The sequence below is a fragment of the Leptopilina heterotoma genome, unplaced genomic scaffold (assembly GCF_015476425.1).
Source record: "Leptopilina heterotoma isolate Lh14 unplaced genomic scaffold, ASM1547642v1 Lhet_57, whole genome shotgun sequence".
Lineage (NCBI taxonomy): Eukaryota > Metazoa > Arthropoda > Insecta > Hymenoptera > Figitidae > Leptopilina > Leptopilina heterotoma.
Genome location: NW_025111127.1, coordinates 1,384,229 through 1,409,881, shown reverse-complemented (window position 1 = coordinate 1,409,881; position 25,653 = coordinate 1,384,229). Strand labels below are relative to the sequence as shown.

The window sequence follows — 25,653 nt, the reverse complement described above, 5'->3', positions numbered from 1 at the left end:
TCTTTCACCTTTAATATTTAACTGCCGAATGATAAATTCATTTCCTTTAATTAATTTATATTAATTAGTCACGTTTTGTAATGAAAAAAATGACACATGACAAATAGATAATTTGAATTCTTTTTACATGTTAATCATTTTCTGGCATAGTAATTTTTGGTGTTATTCTAACCACAAATACTTGCTATGACAGTGAATTCACTTAAATTCTCACTGATCTCGGTTGTCACAGTGAACTGGTTCTCGCTGCATTTGCAAACATCTCAGCTATGGTATAGCTAATTTTGAGAGATTTGACAGCAAACACCAATACAATTAAAAACTGACAGCATTTTATTTCTTCCGTGTAAACCACATACTATATAATGTAATGTCTTTTACACGTGACCACGCGGCATACATACATTTTCTCCTTTTACTAGGTTTACTTTCACTTGTGGAAGCAATGATGAAAGCGTAACTCTTCCAGTCATATTAGGTAATAATATATACTATATAACCGAAGGCAGAACGGAATTTTTTTGTACTTTACAATTTTATTATTCGCTAATTTTGTGAGTGCAAATATTGTCTTTTTTTACAGAAACAATTGCCGTATTTTTGATGCATTGGATATACATACACAGAAACAAATTATATTCCCTAAAAATTACGAAACTTAATTCAGTTACTCAGGATATCACGACGATTTTAGCAGAAATTCAAACTAATCTTTTTGGATAAATAATAAACTATTTTGAAAATAATTCAAAATATTTCATCACATTCTGTTAAAATGCTTCCTAACATATTGGATTAGTTACCGCTTGACTTTCTCATAAATCCTTATCTAAAAAATTACTGAACTACTATTGGAAAATTATTTGTTGAAAAAGAAAAAAAATGTTAGTCTGTTTACTTTTCGATAACTAACACCAGATTTATGGAAATCACAACTACAACTTATGTCACACTTCACAATTTCTATAAAGCAATTGAAGCTATATGTGACTGTCCACGACAAAACACGGCCTTGGTCCAAAAAATCAATTTGAGTTTTTTTATGATAATCAACAGATTTTATGTTGCTTTTTCAAATGCAAAAGTCAAAAGTTTAAAATATCAATTACTTTCGACAATATATCGTTTTAAAGATGGGTATGTGAAGCGTATAGTTAACTTCAATCGTAATACTTACTTCAATCGTTCGCCCTGTGAAATTCACGTTTGGGAGCTAAAAGCCGCGTTTTCTCGTGGACAGTCACATATATATTAGTATATGTGACCTGGTCTATGAAAAGGAACCTTACGTGCGAAAACAAGTTTTCGAGAAAACAGCAGTTAAAGTTTAAACTTAGAAAATCCTTATAACTTTTATAAATATTAATATTTTTTAATCAAGTTTGACTTATTTTCTTCAGTATGAGGATCACACTATCAAAATAAAAAACATACAAGTAATGAACAAAGTTTTTTAATAATTTTTCATATAAATTAATAACAAAATTTCCAAACATAGAAAAAAAAATATTTACATTCACTCAAAAAATTTTAGTTTCCTTAAAAACTTCTTATATTCGATCAAAAAATGTTCACTTACATTTAAAAAATGCTAAATTATAAGGTGGTTCATTCAACAGACTGCAGACCTCTAGAAAAATAATTAACATTTTATTATTAATATTTAAAAAAAAAAAAAAATTCTAATTTTTAAAAATTTTTTAAAATTAATTGACTTTTAAAATAATTTCGTTTATTTTTCATAAAAAGATGAACTTCAAAAGATTTTAATTTCAAATTAAATAAAATTTCAATTTTGAATGAATTTCATTAGAAATTCTAAAGAACTTAAATTTTTGCAAAAATTTTCAAAATTTAAATTATTCTGAAATTAGTTAAATTTTTTAAAATATATCTTTAATTAATTTTTAAAAATAAAGAAATTAACGAGGAATTTTAGTTAAAAACTCTTAAAAAAATTTGAATTTTGCAAAAGTTTCATATAATTGCAAAAATTTAATTATTATCAAAAATAATAAAATTCTTCGCAGAAATTCAATTATATTCAAAAATTTTAAGAAATTCTCGAAAAAATTTCAATTCCTTTTATAAATAATAAAATTCTTCTTCAAAATTCAATTATTTTTAAAAATTTTAAGAAATTCTCGTAAAAATTTCAATTCTTTTTATGAATAATAAAATTCTTCTTCGAAATTCAATTATTTTTAAAAAGTATAATAAAATTCTTCGCAGAAATTCAAATATATTAAAAATTTTAAAGAAATTCTCGTAAAAATTTCAATTTCTTTTATAAATAATAAAATTCTTCTTCAAAATTCAATTATTTTTAAAAATTTTAAGAAATTCTCGTAAAAATTTCAATTCTTTTTATTGAATAATGAAATTCTTTTTCGCAATTCAATTATTTAAAAAATTTTTTATCAAAATTCTACGTAAACATTTAATTATTTTCATAAATAATAAAATAATTTTACAGGAATTCTATTATTTACAAATTTTTTTATAAATTTCTTGGCAGTAATTCCATTATTTTCATAAATAATCAATCTCATCGCAGAATTTCAATTATTTTTCGTACTATTTTAATCAAATACCTCGAAAAATGTAATTATTTTCAAAATTTTTTATTAAAATTCGTCGAAAGAATTTAATTATTTAAAAATTTGTTGATAAAATTGTTTATGAGAATTCAATATTAAGAAATATTCAATTATTCAATATAAATTATTTATTTTTGTATGTAAATAATTGAATTCTCGTAGAATTTTCTAATAGAAATTGATTTAAGTGAATTTCAGTTAAAATTTCACATAATAATTAAATATTAAAAGCATTATAACGTGAATTTTTAGAAATAATTGAATTTTGAAAAAGTTTCAAATTGAAATATTTGAAAATCTGAATTTTTCATATTTTTAATTAAAAATTATGTAGAATTAAGTTTTTTCAAAAAGTTTAATTAAAATTATTCGAAGTTTTTATTTTCAAATATATATTTTATTGAAGAATTTTTTTTTTAAATTATTGTAAATAATTGATTAAAAGAAAAATTTTAATTAAAAATTCCAGTTAATCATTGAATTGAAATGATGAAAATAATTGTGAAGAAGTTAGAGTACAAATATTTTTTATAGTAGAAAATAATGATCTTATCACTCGGTCATCTTTAATTTTTATAAAACATGAAGAAAGTGGTCATTTTCTTCATGTTTTATAATAATATTCTCAAAAATTGTTGAATTTCAAAAGGATTTGAATTTGAATGTTTTGAAAATCTTAATTCCTATGGAAAAATAATAATGATTAAATATTTTTTTTAAAAACAAGTACAGTGGGATCTTCCAATAGTGCAGTCGTCGGGAATATTGTGCACTATTCGAAGAGTGCATAAACGTAATAATTTAGGACCGTGTCAAGAAAATAAAGGGTCCCCCACTCCTAAATACTTGGCACCACTAAATGACACTAAACAATTAAATGACCGACGGCACTGCATTTGACATCACAGATTCCCTTTCCCTTTGCCTCCCGGAACCCCTCGTCTACTCAACTCACTAATAACTGCACTGTTCAGAACTGCACTATTGAAAGATCCTACTGTATTTGCAGTTTTTTTGTGTATCTAATCATTTTTAGAGTGAATCGCAGAATATTCTTTAGGGAAAAAGTCAACATTTTGTCTGGAAATCAGGGAAAAGTTTGGGAAAACAAGGCAACTCTGATTAAAATCGAATTCTTTTTAAAAAATGTTATGGAAGCTATATGATAAAAAATTTGAATTATATCTGCAAGTTGTATAAACAAATAAGTTTTTGTCCTCTTTTTGAGAAAAAAAATTCCGCTTTTCACCTTTTTTGAGGAAAAAGGTACTGTGATGCCTGATATAGTAAATTTAATTATATTGAATAGAAGGAATTTTAATTTTAAAATTGAATTAATTTTTATTAAAATAAGTAAAAAAAAAAAGTTTGTAGTTTATTTTTGAAAACCTTTAACCATTTAAAAAAATTTTTAAATAGCTTAACAAATAATTTAAGTGTGATAAAGGACAGAATATTATCATTTATGGTTTGAAAGTTATTTAATTTATAAAGTCATGTTGTTTTACATTAAAAAAGATGAAATTTCGATTAATGGTTAGACGTTGTCGATTTATATAAGTGGACTGTTCATGGGAATTTTCAAACAAGTGTCACTGGACATGCAATGTTTTCAATTTTTTTTTATATTTTTAAACAAAATATTTTGTAGTAAATGATAAAAAATTTTATGATTAGAAATTTAATTTATTTTCAAATTAAAAAAATTATTTAGATCATTAAAAAAATTCATGACCATATACATGGTCTTGGAGAATGTTTTTTTTTTCTTTTGTGTTGACGTAAACGTTGCTAACTTCAGCTTCATATATATTTATAAACTGAAACTGCAGTTGAATCTTATAATTTTAGATTAGTTGAAAATTGAAATGAAAATGAGGCCTCGCCTTCCGAAAACCTTTCTCTCTCGGGTATTAGAATGTTGCAAGCGATGTTGCAATTTTCCAGAGATCAGTATCAAACTGTTTGACGTCCGTTCTATACATACATCGAAATATCGAGAGTAAAAGAAAAGAATGAATAATGTCGTGGCGTTAGTAGGCTTGAGAAGGTGATGGTGAGGTTGTGAGTTCGGAAAAGGTTGAATGTAGGAGGGTCGTAATAAATTTCAACTGAAACCGCCATTTTGTCCTATAAGTGTTATTACATGGCATTTTCGAAGCAAAAGCAAGCGTCATACTTGCGCAGCTCGGCTTCTCTGAAATACACACCGCAACTCGAAATTTCTTGTTTCACTGTCGCTGTTAAGCAACGAGGCCTAATTAACTCACTATTGTCTCGAGCTGTGCAATGAACTTGTAAAATAGCGGCAAAACCGACTAACTCACCCTTACCGTTCCAGAAAGATCTGTCAATGCCATTGTAGATGTACTATTGTTCCAAGTACGCAGATTCATCTCGACTTCTGTCTTTAGTAGCCGCTTCGGCGAACACGTGCGTCAATGCGTCACTATCATAATATTCAACCACATTCAATTTGTTCATTTAAAAACATTCGTAAAAATGGAAATCTATTTTCAATTAGGTACTCGAGCATAGAATTGTTTTATGAGAATTAAGGGAAACACAGAATAGATTCGCCAACGAGATTTAGACATGAGATAGTCATAAATATATTGTTTCAAAATTATAATATATTTTTTTACATGAGTTTTACGGTCGACACTCCTTAAACGAAATGTATTTTCTTTTAATGAGATAACTCCGGGGGAAATAGCCAATTCAAATCCAAGGAAAAGTTTCTTCGGAGAAAAATTGGGAACTTTGTTTTAAAATCTTGAATACAATGACCTTTTTTCAAGAAATTCAAACCTTTAACATTGTTTTAGCTCGCATCATGAGAAATCTTGAGTGGGAAACATTACATTTACGCTGACAAACATGGATATTAAGCTTTATTATCTAGATATTAACGGTCAATATCTGTGACAATTATTCACAGATTCACAATTATTTTAAAATATTTTAATAAAATTGTTCGAAAGCAATCAATTATTTTTAATACAATTTTAATTAGATTTTTTTTTAAATAATTTAATTATTCTTTTAGATTTTATCAAAATTCTTTCCAAGAATTCCATTATTTACATAAATAATTCTTCGAAAAAATTTAATTATGTCGATAAATAACAAAATTATTCGAATTATTTTCGAAATTAAAATTAAAATTTTCGAATAATCGAGAATTCGATTATTTTTAGCTATTTTAGTAAAATTATTTTCATAAATAACAATATTCATCACAAGAATTCAATTATTTTAAAAAGTAATAAGATTCTTCTTGAAAATTCAATTATTTAAAAAAAATTACAATAAAATCGGTCGCAAGAATTCAATTATTGTCAAAAATGTTAATTGAATTCTTTGTAAAATTGAATTATTTTTAAAAACTTTTTGCAATTCTATATGATATTTTCAATATCTACTATTTTCATAAAATTTCCAAACAAAATTGAATTAAGAAAAAAATTTTTATAAAAATCTTCGCAATAATTCAATTATTTTCATAGATGATAAAAAACTTTATAGGTTTTCAATTATATTTTCATATATAATGAAACTCATCGCAGAATTTCAATTATTTTTAATACAACTTTGAATGGAATTACTTGAAAAATGAAATTATTCTTAAAAATTTTATTAAAATTCATCAAAGAAATTCAATTACTTTAAAAAGCCTTTCTATAATTTATTTATTAGAATTTAGGTATTATTGTCAATACTTTTTAATTAAATTTCTTAAAAGAATTAAATTATTTTCTAAAAATTTAATGAAATTATTTTTAAACAATTCAATTTTTTTCAAAATAATTTTCATGAAATTCTACGTAGAAATTTAATTAATTTCAATAATTTATCACAATTAAATTATTTTCAATATCTACTAATTCAATAAAATTTTCCACAAGAATTTAATTAGGTATTTTAAAAGAAATATTAGGTATTAAAAAATTCGTCTCAAGAATTAAATTATTTTCAAAAATAATAAAATTCTTCGTAAAAATTTAATTATGGTCAAAAGTTTCAAAAAAAATTATCGTCAAAATTTGAATTATCTTTATAAATAATAAAAATTTTCTCCAAAATTCAATTATATTTTCAAAAATTTTAATAAAAATCTTGACAAAATTTCAATTATTTTCAAAAAATGTTTTCAATTCAATCAAATTTTTTACAGAGATTCAATTATTTTTAGTACAATTTTAATCTCATTATTTCTCGAAAAATGAAATTATTCTTTAAAATCTTATTAAAATTCGTCAAAATTATTTTAATTACCTGTTTAAAAATTTGTTGATAAAATTCTTTAAATAAGTGTTCAATATTAAAAAACATTCAGTTTTTCAATAAATTATTTATTTTTGTATTTAAATAATTGAATTCTCGTAAAATTTTCTAATAAAAATTGATTTAAATAAGAATTTCAGTTAAAATTCTAGATAATAATTGAAAATTAAACTCTCTAAATCTGAATTAGTAAAAATATTTTCTAATTTGAATTAATGACTGACTTTTTGCTTTTGAATTAGCAGATTTTACTAATAAATAGTCGTTTCTACTAATTTAATAGTAAAATTAACTAATTCAAATGCAAAAAGTCAGTCACTAATTCCAATTAGTAAACATTTTTACTAATTCAGATTTAGAGAGAAAGTATTATAACGTGAATTTTTTGAAATAATTGAATTTTGAAAAGGTTTCAAATTAAAATCTTTAAATGTATGAATTTTTTATATTTTTAACTAAAAATTGTGTAGATTTAATTTTTTTAAAAAGGTTAATGAAACTTTCTTGAAATTATTTCAAGTTTTTATTTTCTGATATATATTTGATGGAAGGATTTCCGAATAATCGATGAAATTTCGTAAAATTGAATTGAAGTGATGAGAGTAATTTTGAATAAGTTACAGTAACATTATTCTTATAATATAAAACAATGATTTTATCAGTCGGTCATTTTTAATTATTATAAAACGTGAAGATATCGATTGCTTCGTGTAGTAGAAAACTGCTAATTCATATGTTATTGATGCTTTTTCAAATACCTACTAATGTAATATTATTGAACTGAGAAAATATGCCATTGAGTCAACAACATGTTTTAAATTTATTTCTTAGTAATTTTGTATTTATTTATTTATTTATTTATTTATTTAAGTCTAAGCCCTCAATCACAATCAATTGTATTACAATTTAACGTTTGTAATAATAATTTAGAAAGGTAAAATAACAGCTAAAATCAGGGAACAAGAATCTTGGATAACGTTTCTGTCCTTGAGAATCGTAGACCCTACGCCTTCTCTTGATCGCCGTTTTCTTCTCTCCTTCATAGCTACTTAGTGGTTGCCCTGCGAACTCATGGAGATTCCTTTTTCAACCTTTTGCATTCTCAAACCCATGAGAATGCCAAGTCAGCGCGCACCTACATGATCCTTTTCTGGGTAAAGGCGCGTCTGTATCGTACTGAGGATCCGGATCGATTTTCCTTGTCATACAATCACTCTTGTCAATGTCACTTCTGCAAGTTTATTTAACTTTCGAGCCACCCCAAATAATGAAACAGACAATTGAATGAGACAGAAATATTTCAATTGATTTTTAATTCCTTCTCTTGTATATGTATTCAAGGTGTTAACTGATATACTACAATTGAAAAATAAATTTTAAATTTAATGCTATGAAAAAATGTGAGACTAACTCTGCTGGGGCTCGAAAATTCAAAATGATATACTATGTATTTCATTCCTTAAACCTATGGCAACATTCTGCTTGAAAAAATTTAAAAAAGAAACACAATTTTCAGAATCAAAATGTTTATATTCATTTTTAAAACTTCAAATTTAATTTTACGTTTTTCTCATTTGTTTGAGGGATCTTGTCGATATCTTGCCAAGGAATTAACGTACAGCAGAGTCCTTAACCTTTTTTGAGACGTTTCACACACGCAGTTAATTCTTCCATCTCATTCTTTGCCTTCTTTGCATCCATACCCTCCTAGCTTTCTTATGCGAAACCTGTTTCGTTGTTTGGATCATTTATATGCAGTGAAATATTGGAATTGTTTGAAGATTAAAATAAGATAGATCCATATTTTGTTTTTTTAATTTATTTAAAAATATAAAGCTATTCGCTCAAAGACAGTAGGATTTTTCAGATTATATTTATAATTTGGTTTCGTTATTGTAATAATATAATTATGATAAAAATGTACAGTAATAGTATTATAAAAAAAGTATTCTTTATGAAAATAATATCTTAACCAATTAATATTAATAATATGCAGTAGAACTTTTTAACAGTGCACAACACTCATCTACTAAAACCTACTATTTACTACTTTTTTGACGTTATGCTACACTGTTAGAAATTTTTGTTGGAATTTTCAGAAAAAAGCAACTGAAGTTTTCTGCAGTTACGTTTTACGTAAAATTTTGAAACATTTCATAATTTTCAGAACCATGTGAATGCATAAATCTTTAATCATAAGTCACTGAAAATTTTGTTACAGTTTCGTAATTTTACGAAACACGTAACTGCATAAAACTTCAGTTGCTTATTTTGGAAATTTTGTTACAGTTTCGTAAATTTCTGAAACACGTAACTGCAGAAAACTTCAGTTGCTTATTTTGGAAATTATGTTACAATTTCGTAAATTTCTGGAACACGCAATACAACAATACTTCCGTTACATACCTTATTGAAAAATATGTTACAGATTCGAAAAATGCAATTATTTGTTGGAAATTTTATTAAAATTCTTCAAAAGAATTCAATTTGAATAAATTTTGATAAAGTTCCTTATAAGAATTAAATTTTATGAAAATTCAATAAATTATATTTATTTTTGTATTTAAATAATTGAGTTCTCGTAGAATTTTTTCATAAAAATTTATTTCAAAATGAATTTAAGTTAAAATTTTTGATAATAATTGAATATTAAAAGCATTACAGCATGAATTTTTAAAAATAATTAAATTTTTGTATCACGTTACAGCTTGAACTTGCTGTTGCTCCTTTCCGATATTTTTTTTAGTTTCATAATATTTCATAACATGTCATAGCTTGAATTTTTTTATTTTTCCTAAAAATTTTGCTACCGCTTTTTCCAGTTTTGATTATTAAACAATAATATGTAACTCAAATGTTACATATTGCTTAATAATCAGAACTGAACAAAACTGAAACAATAAATTTTAATGACACTCATCAGTGATAGCGAACATAATTTACATTAAAATACAAAGTACAATATTTAATATGTATAACTTCATTATTTCTAAGTTTGTCTCACAATTTTTTCTATTCCACTAGATTTTCAGTAAAAAATTATTTAAACTTAAAAATATTTAATAATAATGTTATTGTTTAAAAATTATTTTTTTATGGTTTATAAATAAATTTGATCAAAAAACAACTGGTAAATAATATAAAAAATATTTATTTCTTACTTTTTATACACAAAACTATTTTTTCAATCAAATAATATTAATCATTCATTTATTAATAAAGTATCAAAAGTATCATAACTTTGATTGCTCTGAATATCATGCTCATCATAATTACGGTACTGGTTCCTAGCATGGACATTCCATTTTGCAGGACGATTTTTCTTCAAAAATATCTAATACGTGTAATGGAGCATGAATAAAAATAGATTTTGTACATACTTTTTATTTGTGGAAATATGCTTCAACCTTTTAATTCCAAGAATGATCACTTATGACACTTTAAAAATAATTTATAACACTTTTTTACTTATTTAAATAACTTTATACAATAAAACATTTTCTACGCACAACCACTTTTTCGAAGGGCATTTTCAGTTATGTATTTCCTGCAACAGACCCAAGCGGCGCGAAAGTAATTGTGCGCATCTTAATTCAGCTGTGGTAACTGAAAATTTTGTTACAGTTTCGTAATTTTCAGTTACTCTTTATACTTTTTGAAACTATTCCCAAATTTTCAATACTATTTGGGTACTTTTTTAGATTTCAGCCACTAAAAGCTATATTTCTGTTTTTTTTTAGAATTTCCACTACCTTAAATTCCCTAATACTAGAAATAAAAAAACTATTCTCAAAAATTATAATCAAATTCTTTAAAATGATTCAATTATTTTCAAAAAATATTCGAATTTCAATTATTTTTAATACTATTTTAAAGTAATTAATCGAAAAATTCAATTATTTACACAAATATAGTTTTCCACAAGAAATTCAATTATTTAAAATAAAATTTTCATAATATTTATTATATTTCGAACAAAATTAATTATTTAAAATAATTTTTATAAAATTCTTATGAAGAATTTAATTATATTCAAAAATAATAAAATGCTTTTTAGGAATTCAATTATTTTCATAAATAATAAAATTTTTCGCAATAATTCAATTATTTTCATAAATAATAAAATTCTTTTCAGGAATTCAATTATTTTCAAATACTTTAATAAAATTGTTCGAAAGCAATCAATTATTTTTAATACAATTTTACTTAAATTTTTTTTTAAATAATTTAATTATTCTTTTAAATTTTATCAAAATTCTTCCCAAGAATTCAATTATTTACATATAAATAATTCTTTGAAAAAATTTAATTATGTCGATAAATAACAAAATTATTCCCGAAAATTCAATTATTTTGAGGCATTTTAATAATATTATTTTCAAAATAACAATATATAACAAATAACAATATATAATAACAATATTCATAACAAGAATTCAAATATTTTAAAAAGTAATAAGTTTCTTCTTGAAAATTCAATTGTTTAAAAAAATTATAATAAAATCGTTCGCAAGAATTCAATTATTGTCAAAAATGTTAATTGAATTCTTTGTAAAATTAAATTCTTTTTAAAAACTTTTCGAAATTCTATGATATTTTCAATATCTACTATTTTTATAAAATTTCCAAACAGAATTGAATTAAGAAAAAAATTTTTGTAAAAATCTTCGTAAAAACTCAATTGTTTTTATAAATAACAATATTCATCACAAAAATTCAATTATTTTTGAAAGCATTAATTTTTTTCTTGGAAATTCAACTATTTTTAAAAATTCTAATAAAATCTTTCACAAGAATTCAATTATTTTCACAAATAATAAAATGCTTTTTAGGAATTCAATTATTTTCAAAAAAATTTAATAAAATGCCACACAGACATTTAATTATTCTCAAAAATTTTAATAGAATTCTGTGTAAAATTATTTTAACAACTTTTCGCAATTCAATGATTTTCAATATCTACTATTTTCATAAAATTTCCAAAAGAATTCAATTATTTAAAAAAAAATTTGTAAAAATATTCGTAAGAATTCAATTTATTATTTATTATTATAAATATTTAAATTCTTTAATGAATAATAAAATTCGTTGCAGGAATTCAATTTATTAGCAGGATAAGAAAGAAGTAAATATTTTTGATGAAAATTTGGAAAAAGTCAGGAAAGTGAATCAGTATTTTGAATGGAAAATAGGTGAGTTAAAAAGACGAGTAGAATGTACTGTCTAAATTTGAATCAGTTAAAAATAACTGATTCAGAAGCAAAAAGTCAGTCACTAATTCAAATAGTAATATATCTACTGACAATTAGTTAAAAATAACTGAAGTTTCAGTAAATTTTTTTTGACTGATTCAATTAGTCAAGTTAAACTATTTTTTCAGTTACTTTTTACTGAAAATTAGTTATTTTTTCACTGAAAATCAGCTATTTTTAACTGATTCAGAAGCAAAAAGTCAGTCACTGATTGTTAGTTAAAACCACGATTTTTAACTGATTCAAATTAAGAGAGTATGGAAAAAGAGAAAAGAAAAATGAATATATTGATTAGGGGGTCAGGAACATAATTAAATTTTAAAAGTTAATAAAATGGATCCAAATTTTTTCATTAAAAATTTTAAGAAATTTGTGAAGTTCTTTTTAACATTCTGCAAAAAAATATTGCAGAATAAATGAAGTGATGTTCGATATTTGTTGACACAGACTTCAGGATTTCAATAAGCGATGCATTTATTAAGACTATAACAACAAATGAACCAGAAAACTAATCGAACCTATTGGATTGACAATGATCAGATCTTACGCGAGAGAGCCGTAGGATGATTTTTCCTTAATTTCTGCGATTCGATTGCAACGCGTAAAGTATTACATATTGCACGCGATCTGCTTTGAGCATGAACATATCTATCACATGTACTTATTTAGAGATTTGTAAGAAACCACATCGATAGTTCATTTTCAACCGAACCTTTAATATTTAAAATAATAATTCAGTAATTCTTCCGCTCGCAGTGACTAAGATATTGAGTACTGGTGTCAAGAATTTTTTCCCATATCCTTAATTTTTAAATATTTATTCAGGAATGATTTTTGAACAAAGTTTTTCTGTGCACGAATAAATCCTTTTAGAACAGTTCGATAAAAATTGTAAAAAAAGTTTTTAATTTTTATATCTGTGTATATATAAAAATCTTAGGCAATTTCAATTTTTTTTGGCGTAAGATAAATTCTTCTATATTGAAGTGTCGAATTTTTTATACATTATTATTATTTCTTGGTGATTGAGAAGACTCCTTGACACGCACACGTGACATCTGTGTTCAGAATGCTCGATACATACTTCTCTCTACACGTGATGCGAATAATGTTTTAGAGAAGGTCGACGAGAAAAAGAAAACAGGATTGACGAAATACCCCATTATTAAGTAATTGATTAAAATATTTGTGGGAAAATCTACGAAACTGGTCGATTTTCACTTATAAAAATGAAAATTTTTAAATTCTAAGCATTATTAATTTCATAATAAACATTTAAAATAATATGTAACAATTTAGAAAAAATAAATACCTACCTTTAAAAATGTTTGCTACCTCAAGGATACCTCAAGGCTCACTTAAAGCTCAAGACATACTTGAAGCTATAAAAACTCGTCTAAGACTTGAGATTGGCCTAAAACTTAAGACTCGCTCTACTAAAGTAGTTTATTTCAATGTTGTGAGTGAGAATTATTAAAAAACTTTGTTGATTAAATCACTTGCTACTGACACGAAAATGCAATATTATTAATTTGTTATACGTAACGACTCATCATCTCCTTTCACATAAACTTGTGAACGTCACTAAGAAATTTCTTATCGGCATAGACATAAACTTATCAAATTAATTGCGAAATTCATGAGTTGTTACAGTAACAACAGTTGTTAGTTGTTAGTAGAGTAACTGTCTATAGATATTACATATTCATAGAATTGTTGAGTTTACCTTAAAAACAATAATTAGTAAATTCATTAATTAGTTAGTTTAAGTCAATATTAATACTTGAAGAAAACATGTGTAAATAACAAAGTTATGTATATATTTAACTTTGTTCCGACAAAAGTTTTTTCTATTTGTTTAATCTGCAAAGTTTACAGCGTAGTTTATCAATTATTTTTTGTTGCCCACTTCCTGTTTCCATAATATAAAAGGAAGTATCGTAAAAATAATCTTTCGCTGCAGCAGGCGGCCAGATATTTAAACAAGTGCTATCTTCCTGGTGAAGGCGTTTACTATTAGTAATGAAACTCGCTAAAACTTGCAAAAAGGAATTGATACCTTCCTTTAAGAAAGTGTCAAGATTTTACAGACAACGAAGATAGGATACAGTTTACAGTCGAGGTACACATACCTGGATAATCATTATGGAAATTTATTATCATTATCTGCTATTTTTTTACATATTTACGGAAAAATTTAATTCAGAAAGAATAAATGAACTTGTTTTTATTATTGTCTAAGAAATAATTTATTAATTTATAATATTTAATATTATTAGTAATTTATAATAATATTACGACTTCTGTCTGTATGCAAAATTTTGTTCGCGCATCACTTAAAAACGGTACAACCGATTAAAGGCAGTCTGACAATATTGGCTGTTAGGTATTAACGTATCTTAAAAACAGCCATATCCAGGGCTCGAACTAGGTCCGTAAATTCCGTAAAAGTCCGTTTTTTTTAAAAAAAAGGTCCATAAAGTCCGTAAATTGTACGATATAATTTGGATAATTTTAGAGAAATTACAAATGATTGTAGAAATTCAATTATTTAAAAAAACAGATTTAATAAAATTCATCTTTAATTATTATAAAACATGAAGAGTTTTTATTTTTTAGTCCGTAAAGTCCGTATTTTTAAATACTTTCACTGGTTCGAGCCCTGCATATCGGATTAAAAACTATTAACTTGAACAGAAGTTATGACATTCTTAATACCTGTCGAAAAATAATGGATAATAATTAAATATTTATTTCAAAAAATCTATTTAAGTTCCAAATGATTTTACAGTTAAAGATATTACCTAAGTATAGGCCTTTTGGCCGCGGGGTCAGACTTTTAAAGGAATAGAGCGATTTGCTTTACGTGCACACTCTCAGTTTCTCTCTGCTTCTAAAGTATAATAACAATAAATATGTTATTACTCTTTCGAAATCTTTTATGTGTTTTTTTTTTAAAAGATATAAGCAAACTGAACTAATTGAATGTGCAATTAAAAATACACACATTAATTATAAACCCACCTCTTTTGATGTACTTTCCTCTACATAAATATTGAAAAAAGTTATTGCAGGTTTCAATTTGTTAAATAAAACCGCATATCTGTCAAAGCTCTTGAGTAATGAACGCTTGCATTTATCAACATAGGACCGATAATAATTTACAAGCAATCGATGCTTTGTCGCTTGGGAATCAATTATATTGCTGCAATATATGGTAGTTAGATGCAACATCGTTAGGGACCTTTGATTCTACTTCCGCTTTACAGACTCATCCGTTTGTTATTTATGTTGGTGCAAAATTTATATCCACCACACTTGCTTCATTCTCCCTTTTTTCAATTTAACATAGAAATGTTACAATGAATAAAAATCTTTATTATTTGATATCTCCATATTAACATTTAAAATAAATTATATCAATTTATAGAAAGTAGATCAGTTTGTCTTTGACAATTACACAGGTTTGCCAATGAAAACCTTGCGTAAGCCCTTTTGGTCGCCGGCGGTTCAATTCTAATTCTTTTTCTACATTTTCACTAGCACGCCAAATTTAGAACTTTACTTTATATTAATATAATCCAATCCGATTGATTTTTAACTTTTTCGTCAACCATATTAAATCCGCCATTTTGAATTTTTAAAATCTGGCTTTACATTCGTAATAATCAGCGATCCCAAAAACCCCCGAGTAACAAATTTCAAGTAAATCTCACTAATTTTGAATTTTTAAAACAAACGTCGGATTCGTAATTGGCAGCACCGAAAACATTTAAAGTAAATTATGACTTTTTTCTCAGTAATAAATTTTGATTTATAGGTAATAACAATTGTTTACAGTAATAAAATAATAAAACTGCAATTATCTCAAAAACCATACGTGCAGTAATAAAATTGACCGTGGATTCGAATTCAGTGTCAAAATTTACCTTAAAAACGAGGGCTAACCTTGTTTTTTAATTATACAAGAGAAAATACTAAAGGGTCATGTATAAATTTTTATAAATGTTCACTCTATTTATTATAAATAATTTATAATAAAATAATGCACCTATCTGAGCCCAAGCCGAAACTAATGGAAAAATCTGCAAGAAAACAGTACCTACTGCGGTTCAAATAATTACTTTTGACTTTAAAAATTGTTAAAAAAATAATTCGTTTAAACAAATTGTTATAAACAAATACAAAAAATCTATGTATTCTTAAAAAATAACATCGCCATTTGATTATACAAGAAAAATTACTATTAAAGAATATTTATTATATTAAAAAAATACGAATCAAGAAAGTATGTGCATTGGACGCAATTTAAGTATCAAACTTCACTTCATGGAAAACAAATGAATATTTAAGATCTTTCGTTTTCTTCTGAAAGGAGACATTCTTGAATGCTACACTAAAAAGAATTTAAACATATTGTTCTTTAAATATTTTGTTGCGACTTCAGTTTCATGTTTTATTTTGTTTGTTAATATATTCGTTAATATACATAAAAAACGATTTGCTCAAGAATGTACAGAATATTATAATAAACTATGTATGACTCTTATTTGCTTTATTTTAATTAAATACTACCTTTAATTAGTGCTCTCTAAATCTGAATCAACGAAATCTCATTGATTTCCAACTATAAGTATACAACTGATTTCAATCAGCGTATATATGCTGATAAATCAGTGAAATTTCACTAATCTCTCACCGAATATACGCTAATTGAAATCAGTGGTATTACTTATCGCTGATTCAAATTTAGAGAGTGAATCGTTCACAGTTTAATATTAATCACCTTATTTTTTTTGTTACAGGTGGGTTAATTTTAATGATTAAATTACATTAAGAGTTTTATTGCTTCTGTAAGTAAGAACATGTTATTCTTCTTTTTAGAATAATTAAGTTGTTGAGCAAATTGTGTCAGTTTCAATGAATTAATTTAAGAAAATCAAACAAGTGCGATTTCATTTTCCACGTTAAGTTAATTAAATTCTTGGTCGAATTCAATATTTTCTTGTATCAAATACACAAAGACTATTGGGAGACTAATGTCACTCACGGAACATAAAGTTAAGTACACATGACACACGTTCAATTTTTACGAATTTAAACGAGATATTATAGAGTAAAAAAGCTTGAATATGGGTGTCGCATACCCAGGGTGCGCTTTAAGGGTTAAAATATCAAATCTAAAGAAAATGAAGTTTTTGACTTTATACTGTTGAGATTGAAAATCCTTTAAATCTTTCTCTGGTAGTAAATTCAGTAATCCTACAATATTGAATTGAACACTGGCTCGGGTATTATAGGGGCACATCGTGCACTAGCACTGTCAAAGTGAATTGACGACATTCGTATTACATGTCCTTGTGGACATATCGTGTTTTCATGTTCCCTATAATGTTCCCTCATCTTCTTTTCGTATTACGTTTTCTGATGTTGCCTCATAAAGCTCCTTCATCTTTATAACTCTTTTGTTTTACGATTATACAAAAATGAGAGTTTCTTTAGTTTCAACAACTTGAGTAAATCTTTTCAAATTCAGAAGAATTTTTTCTTTTTCTTTTCCCTTATAAATTGCTCTTTACTTTTATACTCTATATGTATATTTAAACCCCTTTATCTTCTTTTAACTTATTTTTTTATTTTTTCACCTTTCCCTTCTCTCATACTTAAATTAAGATCCAATCAGAAATCGACAACTAGCGCGGTAGCAGGCCAATACTGGCCAGTGTCGCACAGTGGGATAAAATGCGCACTTCTGGACAAAATTCTGCTAACAAGTCAAATCTTAACTGATTTTAAAGTTTTTCTTAAAAAGTCTCAGGAAGGTTTGAGCTGTAAGCCTTGACTGACACTTTTTTGATCATTTGCAACAAAACCACAAAAAATCATTTAAATCTTATTCAAATTCATTCTATAATGATTAACTACATCTACAAAATAATGTATATGTGGCATTCCACATCAAGTGATCCGGGTCCAAATTTGAAATGTTTGGGATCAGGTTAAAAGTTTGCACAAACAATAACTAAGTCCTACTAGATACAATTAAAAATACCAAATATTATTAATTTATTTAAACAAATGTAAAAATTAGAGGGGTCAAAGTTTAAATTTTTTGTCTTACATGGAATATTTGGAAAATTTGTAGTTTCTTTAAAACAAAACGAAAAGATGTTTTCTATTTTGGATTTTTTTTGCTGTTTTCAGCACTTTCTAATGGTGTAAACAAATTTTTAAAAAAATTTTTTGCTCTAAATACAAATTTTTCCCCTTATCAAAAATGAGCTGGACTCGTTGGAAAAAATTATATTTTCTTTTTGGTTCTACTTTTTTTGCAATATTCTCGTAAATTTAAATGAGAAACAGGAAAATGCTTTCTGCCTTTCTCATAATTTGAACTTTTCAAATTTTCTCAAAGCCTGTCATGTTTTGTTTATGGCTAAAGTTGACCCCCTGATGTAGAGACGATCCTTTAAGCGTGAACCTCTTTACATAGCCAGTTACGGTTAAAAGCCACAGGTGTGCACAATATATGTATATATATATATTTACGGTTACGACTTCAGCTATTCTTAACAATCAAATCAATAATTCCGATCCAACCTTTCATGAAAAAAATTTCTACTAGATGACAGTCATCCGGCAATATTATATCGCCTCCGCCTCCGTAATAATCAAATGTCGATTTCTTAAATGAGTGATCCTATCATACAGATAACTGATTTGACATTTTACTCCCTCGAAACAGAAACTAAAATTGCCGTATAATAGGGACACAAAACCAATAATTTTCCTGCTCATAAAGCCGAGTATACTCATCCAAAACAACACTGTTACCGTATGCATAAAGACGCGTATAGTTGACTAATATTTTTGTTAATAGCTTTTAATAAAATTAAATTAAACCCGACGAGAGTGTGGTGCAAAACTTACAATGAGTGTGTGGTTGGGAATCACATACCAACATGTAAAATTGCCTTTAAATGATTTTATATGACTACATTAAGTTAATTTATAGTATTATATTATATAAAAAGGAATCTAAAAAGTCAAATGTGACAAATGGCAGCCATATTGGATCTGCCATTTTGAAACCTAACATCGAAGTCGTAATCAGCGACCCCGAAAACCCCCGAGTGAGAAAATTAAGGTCAATTGAATAAATTTTAAAATTTTTGTCCGCCATATTCGATCCGCCATTTTGAATTTTTGAAAACATACATCAAATTCGCAGACTTCGCACTCTATAATTAATTTTAAAAAACTATCAAAAAGTAGCTTTCAAACTAAAAAAGTAAGTAAAAATGTAGCTATCAAAAAATTACACTTGACGACAAAAAAAACTCGTTTTAGACACTTTACAAAACTGATAAAAATTTCAATCTATATTTTATTTTCTTGACTTTTTCCTAATTTCCATGATAAATATTTACTTCTTTCTTATCCTGCTAATAAAATGAATTCTTGCAACGAATTTTATAATTCATGAAAGAATTTAAATATTTATAAAAATAATTTAATTCTTGTGAAGAATTTTATACAGCTTTTTAAATAATTGATTTCTTTCGACTAATTTTATGCAAATTATAATTTAAATAATTGAATTCCTGAGACATTTTTATTATTCACGAAAATAATTGATTTCTTACGAAGATTGTTACAAAATTTTTTTTAATTAATTGAATTCTGTTTAGAAATTTTATGAAAATAGAAGATATTAAAAATCCTTAAATTGCGAAAAGTTTTTAAAAATAATTAAATTTTACAAAGAATTTTATTAAAATTTTTGAGAATAATTAAATGTCTGCAGTATTTTATTAAATTTTTTTGAAAATAATTGAATTCCCTAGAAGAAATTTATTACTTTTAAAACTAATTGAATGCTCTTGATGAATATTGTTATTTATGAAAATAATTGAATTTTGTAAAGAATTTGATTAAAATGCCTCAAAATAATTGAATTTTCGGGAATAATTTGGTCATTTATCAACATAATTGAATTCTTTCGAAGAATTATTTATGAAAATAATTGAAATCTTGAGAAGAATTTTAGTAAAATCTAAAAGAATAATTGAATTATTTCAAAAAAATTTTATTAAAATTTGCATTTAAAATAATCAATTTCTTTTGAACAAATTTTATTAAATTATTTTAAAATAATTTTTAAAGATGTTTAACTTTTTTTTTTTTTTAAATAATTGAATTCCTATGAAAAATTCTAATATTTTTGTAAATAAATAATTGAATCGTTGCAAAGAATTTGATTAGAATTATTCAAAATAATTGAATTTCCAAGAAGAAATTTATTATTATTTATTAATAATTGAATTCTTGTGACGAATATTGTTATTTATGAAAATAATTGAATTACTTCAGAAAAATTTAATTAAAATTGTATTTAAAATAAATTCAATTCTTTCAAACAAATTTTATTAAATTATTTGAAAATAATTGAACTCCTGTGACAAATTCTAATATTTTTGAAAATAATTGATTTTTTCGAGGGATTGAAATTAAATTTTTAAGAATAATTACACTTTTTGAGTAATTCCTGTAAAATAAATTCAAAATAATTGAAATCAAGTGATGAATTTTAATATTTTTGCAAAAATAATTTAATAGTTGCTAAGAATTTTATTAAAATTCGCAAAAATAATTGAATTCCTGAGAAGAATTTTTTTATTTATGAAAATAATTGAATTATTGCGAAAAATTTTATTAAAATGTTTAAAATGAATTGAATTTCTGTGGAAATATTTATTATTTTGCTTCCTCATAAAGAAAGCCTTATATAAATATTATTTATAGTGATGTCGATTTCCGAATTTTTTAGAATCAATTATTTTTACAAATTTTCAAGTGTAGTATATATAATTCGTCGAGAGGAACAAATAATTATTCTATAATAAAAAAATTGAATAATTAATTTTTTCTCAGGGTACTTTACCCGGTAGAAACTTTCTATTAAAACTATTATGAAAATGACCATAACGTTCACATTTTTTTACCTAGAGAGTTAAAAATTGGCACACATTTTTACGCGTAGATCACACGAGAAATATAGCTAATGCGATTAAAAATTAATTTTGTTCGATTTTCGTAAAAAAGACATATAGAAAATAAAAATATATATATATATATATATATTATAGGACAAAAAATGTATGATAAACTCTATAACATTAATTTTTTTTTTTTGATTTATTAAAAAGAAGATTTATTAATTATATTTAATAAACTATTATAATTATTTAACTTTTAAAATTATATATAATAATATATATTGAGGAAGCTTAATGGTCATGAAATGAACAACTTGTTTTTTTAAACATTGTTTTAAATAATTAATTTTTTCGAAATATAATAAATATTATGAAAATTTTATTTTAAATAATTGAATTCTTGTGGAAAATTTTGTTTGTGAAAATACTTGAATTTTTCAATTAATTAAATTAAAATAGTATTAAAAATAATTGAAATTCTTCGATCAGCTAATAATAATAATTGAATTCTTGCTTAGAATTTTATCAAAAATTGAATTTTTATAAAAATGTTTTTACTAGCGAAAGCATTTGAATTATTGCGAAGAATTGTATAGAAATTTTGTTAAATAATTGATTTTTTCAAAATTTTTTTTGAAAAGATTTTTCTAAATTAATTAAATTCTTGTCAAAATTTTTTAATTTATGAAAATAATTGAATTTTGGATGAATTTTATTAATTTTTTTTCTAAATAATTGAATTTTTTTGTGAAATTTTATAAAAATACTATATATTGAAAATAATTGAATTTCGAATGTTTTTTGAAAATAATTAATCATTTTAAAGAATTTGATTATAATTTTGCTTCCTCATGAGAAAGCTTTGCATTGGTGACGATTTTCAATTTTTCAAAAGAAGGTTATATGGACTCATTTTCATCTAAAACATATGTATATTCAATTATGAGCAAATGTCCAGATGTATGTGTGTATGTGTGTGTGTGTGTGTATGTCACAAAAATTGTGTACAAATTATCTCGGACAAATTTTGATGGATTGTCCTGAAATTTTGCAGGTTTATTGCAGTCATATACCTAAAATCTGACACAAGGATTTTCGAAAATATCTACAAAAATTTTTTTTATACAATTTTTTTAAAATTCAGAAAAATTTTTTTTTTGTATTTTTTGAAATAATTTTTTTATTTGTTAATATTTTCATTAATTTTTCTCAAAATTACATTCCTGGCAAGAAAACGAATCGATTGATGTATACAAAGTATATATTTTATCAAAATTTGTCAAATTAATAAATATTTTTCTTCTTAAAAAAAATTCAAATTTTGTATTTTTTTCATAATTTATTTAATATTAATATTAATATTTTGAAATTATTATTTTATCATAAAAAAGAAGCAATTGGCAAATGAAAGTGTAAATTTCACCAAATATTTATATAACAACTTATAAATTATAAATTATAAATTATTTATATAATTTTATTTTTAACAAATCTTCTGGACGAACCCTTTTGTACATAGTTTTTCAAAAGTTTGCAAAACCGCAATTTTTATACATTGAGGAAGCTAAATGGTCATGAAATGAACAACTTGTTTGAGAATAGTTTTTTGATTTCTAGTATTAGCGAATTTAAACTTAAAGTAGTGAAAATTCTCAAAAAAAAAAAACAAAAATAGTAGCTTTTAGTGGCTGAAATCTAAAAAAAGTGCCCAAATAGTAGCATAACATCAAAAAAGTAGTAAATAGTAGATTTTAGTAAATGAGTGCGAAGCCTGAATTCGTAATCAGCGACCCCGAAAACCCCAGAGAGAGAAAATTAAAGTCAATTGAATAAATTAAAAAAAATTGCGCCATATTAGATCGGCCCTTTATAATTTTTGAAAACCTAACATCGAATTCGTAATCAGCGACCTCGAAAGCCCCCGAGTAACAAAATTGGTATTTTGAAATATAGTGACCAAAACTTTCAAATTTTACTTCATATTTGGTGCGACATCTTGAAATTTTCAATTCCACTTTATGTTTCTAAAAAGTATACAATTTTTATTCACTTATGGTTGAAAATTGAATTTTATTCACACACGTTTTATGGGTAAAAAAAATTATCAAACTTGAAAAAATGAAAATTTTTTTGTGTTTTTTGAAATTAAAATCGTCATATTTAATTTTGGGTTAAACGAAATTCCTTTTTCACACCGGAATCAAAAATAGCACACTCAAAACCTATAAGAAACATACTTTTGATATAAAATATGATCCGTTTTATTCATAAAAGCATAGATTGAATTTGCTCCAATATTTTTCTTGTTTTGGGCGTTAATGGGTTAAGAAAATTCTTCGAGGCAGAACACCATTTTGACGTATGACAATAAACAGGAAGTTTGCAGCAAAACAGATTTTAACTCATTGTTTTTATTTAGAAACCGTGTAATTCAAAAAATGTATATAATCAATAGACTCACAAATTTTGTAAACAAAATATTGACAACCTTCTGCAGATTTCGATTTTTTTCTAAAAATGTAGATACAGACTTGAAGATAAATCCTACCAGAAGAACAGTTAATTGAAAGACGAGTTAAAAAAAACTCGTCCCCGAAAACACCGAGTAACGAATTTGTTTGTTTTTTAAAAAAATTTGTCACAAAAATGGCGTTTTTAGATAGCTGACGACAAGGCGTAAAAGTCATTCATTAGTTCGACCGTATGAAAATGATGTTCATTTTTACCCTAGGGCTAAAATAACGCATGGGAACAGCTGTTATTTTTACCCTAGGGTAAAATTAAACGCCATAAATCTTATTGCTATTTTTTTATAATCTTAAAATAAATCATCAAAAGTGATCTTCTTTCTTCCTTTAGTTTTAAAATGGACCTAACAGAGTTAAGTATGTTTTTGATCACCGAAATTACAGTCTTACATCTTTGGTTAAAGTGACAGATAAATTACTGAATAACTTTGACTACGTAATTACCGCTTATATTAGTGATGATTCAGCGTACGGTCGAACGGGGCTTAAACTTCTCATTAAAAGTCATGTCATGACAACGGACCACCTTCTCAGAACTTGCTTTTACTGTGATGTTTTCGTCTGCACCGTTTCACATTGCATCATCATCATTGCAAACAATTAAATTTTTATTAGCCACATTAACAATAAGTAGGAGAAATTTTTTTCTTCCTGACAACTTTTCCTATTCGTATAACATTTGCAATCCGAAAAACTGGGTAAATTTTTCAAAAAAAAAGTTTTCAAGCATAAAAAACTTGGACTCGTTTTGAAAAAATTTAGACTCATTTTTGCTGCACTTCAAAATGAGTCAGATTCTTACTCAATTTGAGATTGAGTTTTTTCAGTGAGAGTATATAGTCAAGCATAAGTTCAATTGAAGTTAAATGATGTTTCTTTCCAAGATTTTAGTACCTTAAAAGTAGTTTATAGCAGGAACGAGAATCAAGAAAGTATAGAAAGTGTAATAAAAAGAAATTTTTCTTTTTTTGCAAAAGAAAGAAAAAGAAAAACTTTGTATGAAAAGTCGAAAAGATTTTCCAAGTATTTCTATTGCCCGTTGAATATTTTTTTCATTTTCTTTGTGTATTTTTGTTTTTTTAAGCATTGCAACTATTTTACTTTACCGATAGCAAGTTGCGATAAAAATGATGCAGTTAAAAAACACGGAATAAGAGAAATAGAGGCCTTGAATTTTTCACTAGTATAGTACGATTCGTGCGAGCGTGACGAAACGTTTTGCAGCATTTCCGGATGCTGTGGCCGTTCTGGCTAGGAACTTTACGAGCAACACAATCGTGACATCCCCAGGGGTCACTGTACTCGTCGAACTTGGAGCAAGAAGGTCATCCAGTTAAATTCAAATCAGTCATGATCGTAATAGAAATCGTTAGAAAATTTCAAGAGAACACTACCGAGCAATTTTAAATTCAAATTTCAACATTTTTTCCCCAACAAAAGGGAATATCCGATTAATATTGCTTCTTTGCCTTAAGAAAAATTAATGCGATGGAAAGGTTTTACAATAAGTCCAGGCATCACAGTTGGTTCCCTTTTCCCTTTTTGTCCCTTATTTCAATTTTATCACCTTTATCACCTATTTTGATGATTTGTCACCTTTTTCTCCTTTTTGCTGATTTTTCACTCTTTTTCACCTTTTTCTAATCAAAAATAAACAAGTTTTTCTTTTTTTTTAAATCTTTTTCAAAGTGTAATCATAAAATTTAGACTCAATGTTATAGAATTCAGTGCGTTTTATTTCTGATATAGATTATTAACACCACAACATAATATAAATATGTCTTCTTATATTAATGATTTAAATAATATAGATATCGTAAAGAATTTTATAAATTATAAGGTGGTTCATTCAACAGAATGCAGACCTTTAGAAAAATAATTAATTAACATTCAAATAATTAAAATATTATTATTAATAGTTTTTTCTACAAAAACAAAAATTCTATTACAAAACCTTCAAATTTTTCCATTTCTGACAATAATTTTT

At 25.2% G+C, this 25,653-nt stretch overlaps 1 protein-coding gene across 5 annotated transcripts in view; it reads left to right on the top strand.

The window, feature by feature from the left end:
- The window catches only part of LOC122508764 (brain tumor protein-like), an 82,149-nt gene that overhangs the window by 32,554 nt on the left and 23,942 nt on the right, over positions 1–25,653 (top strand). The window lies entirely within an intron of this gene.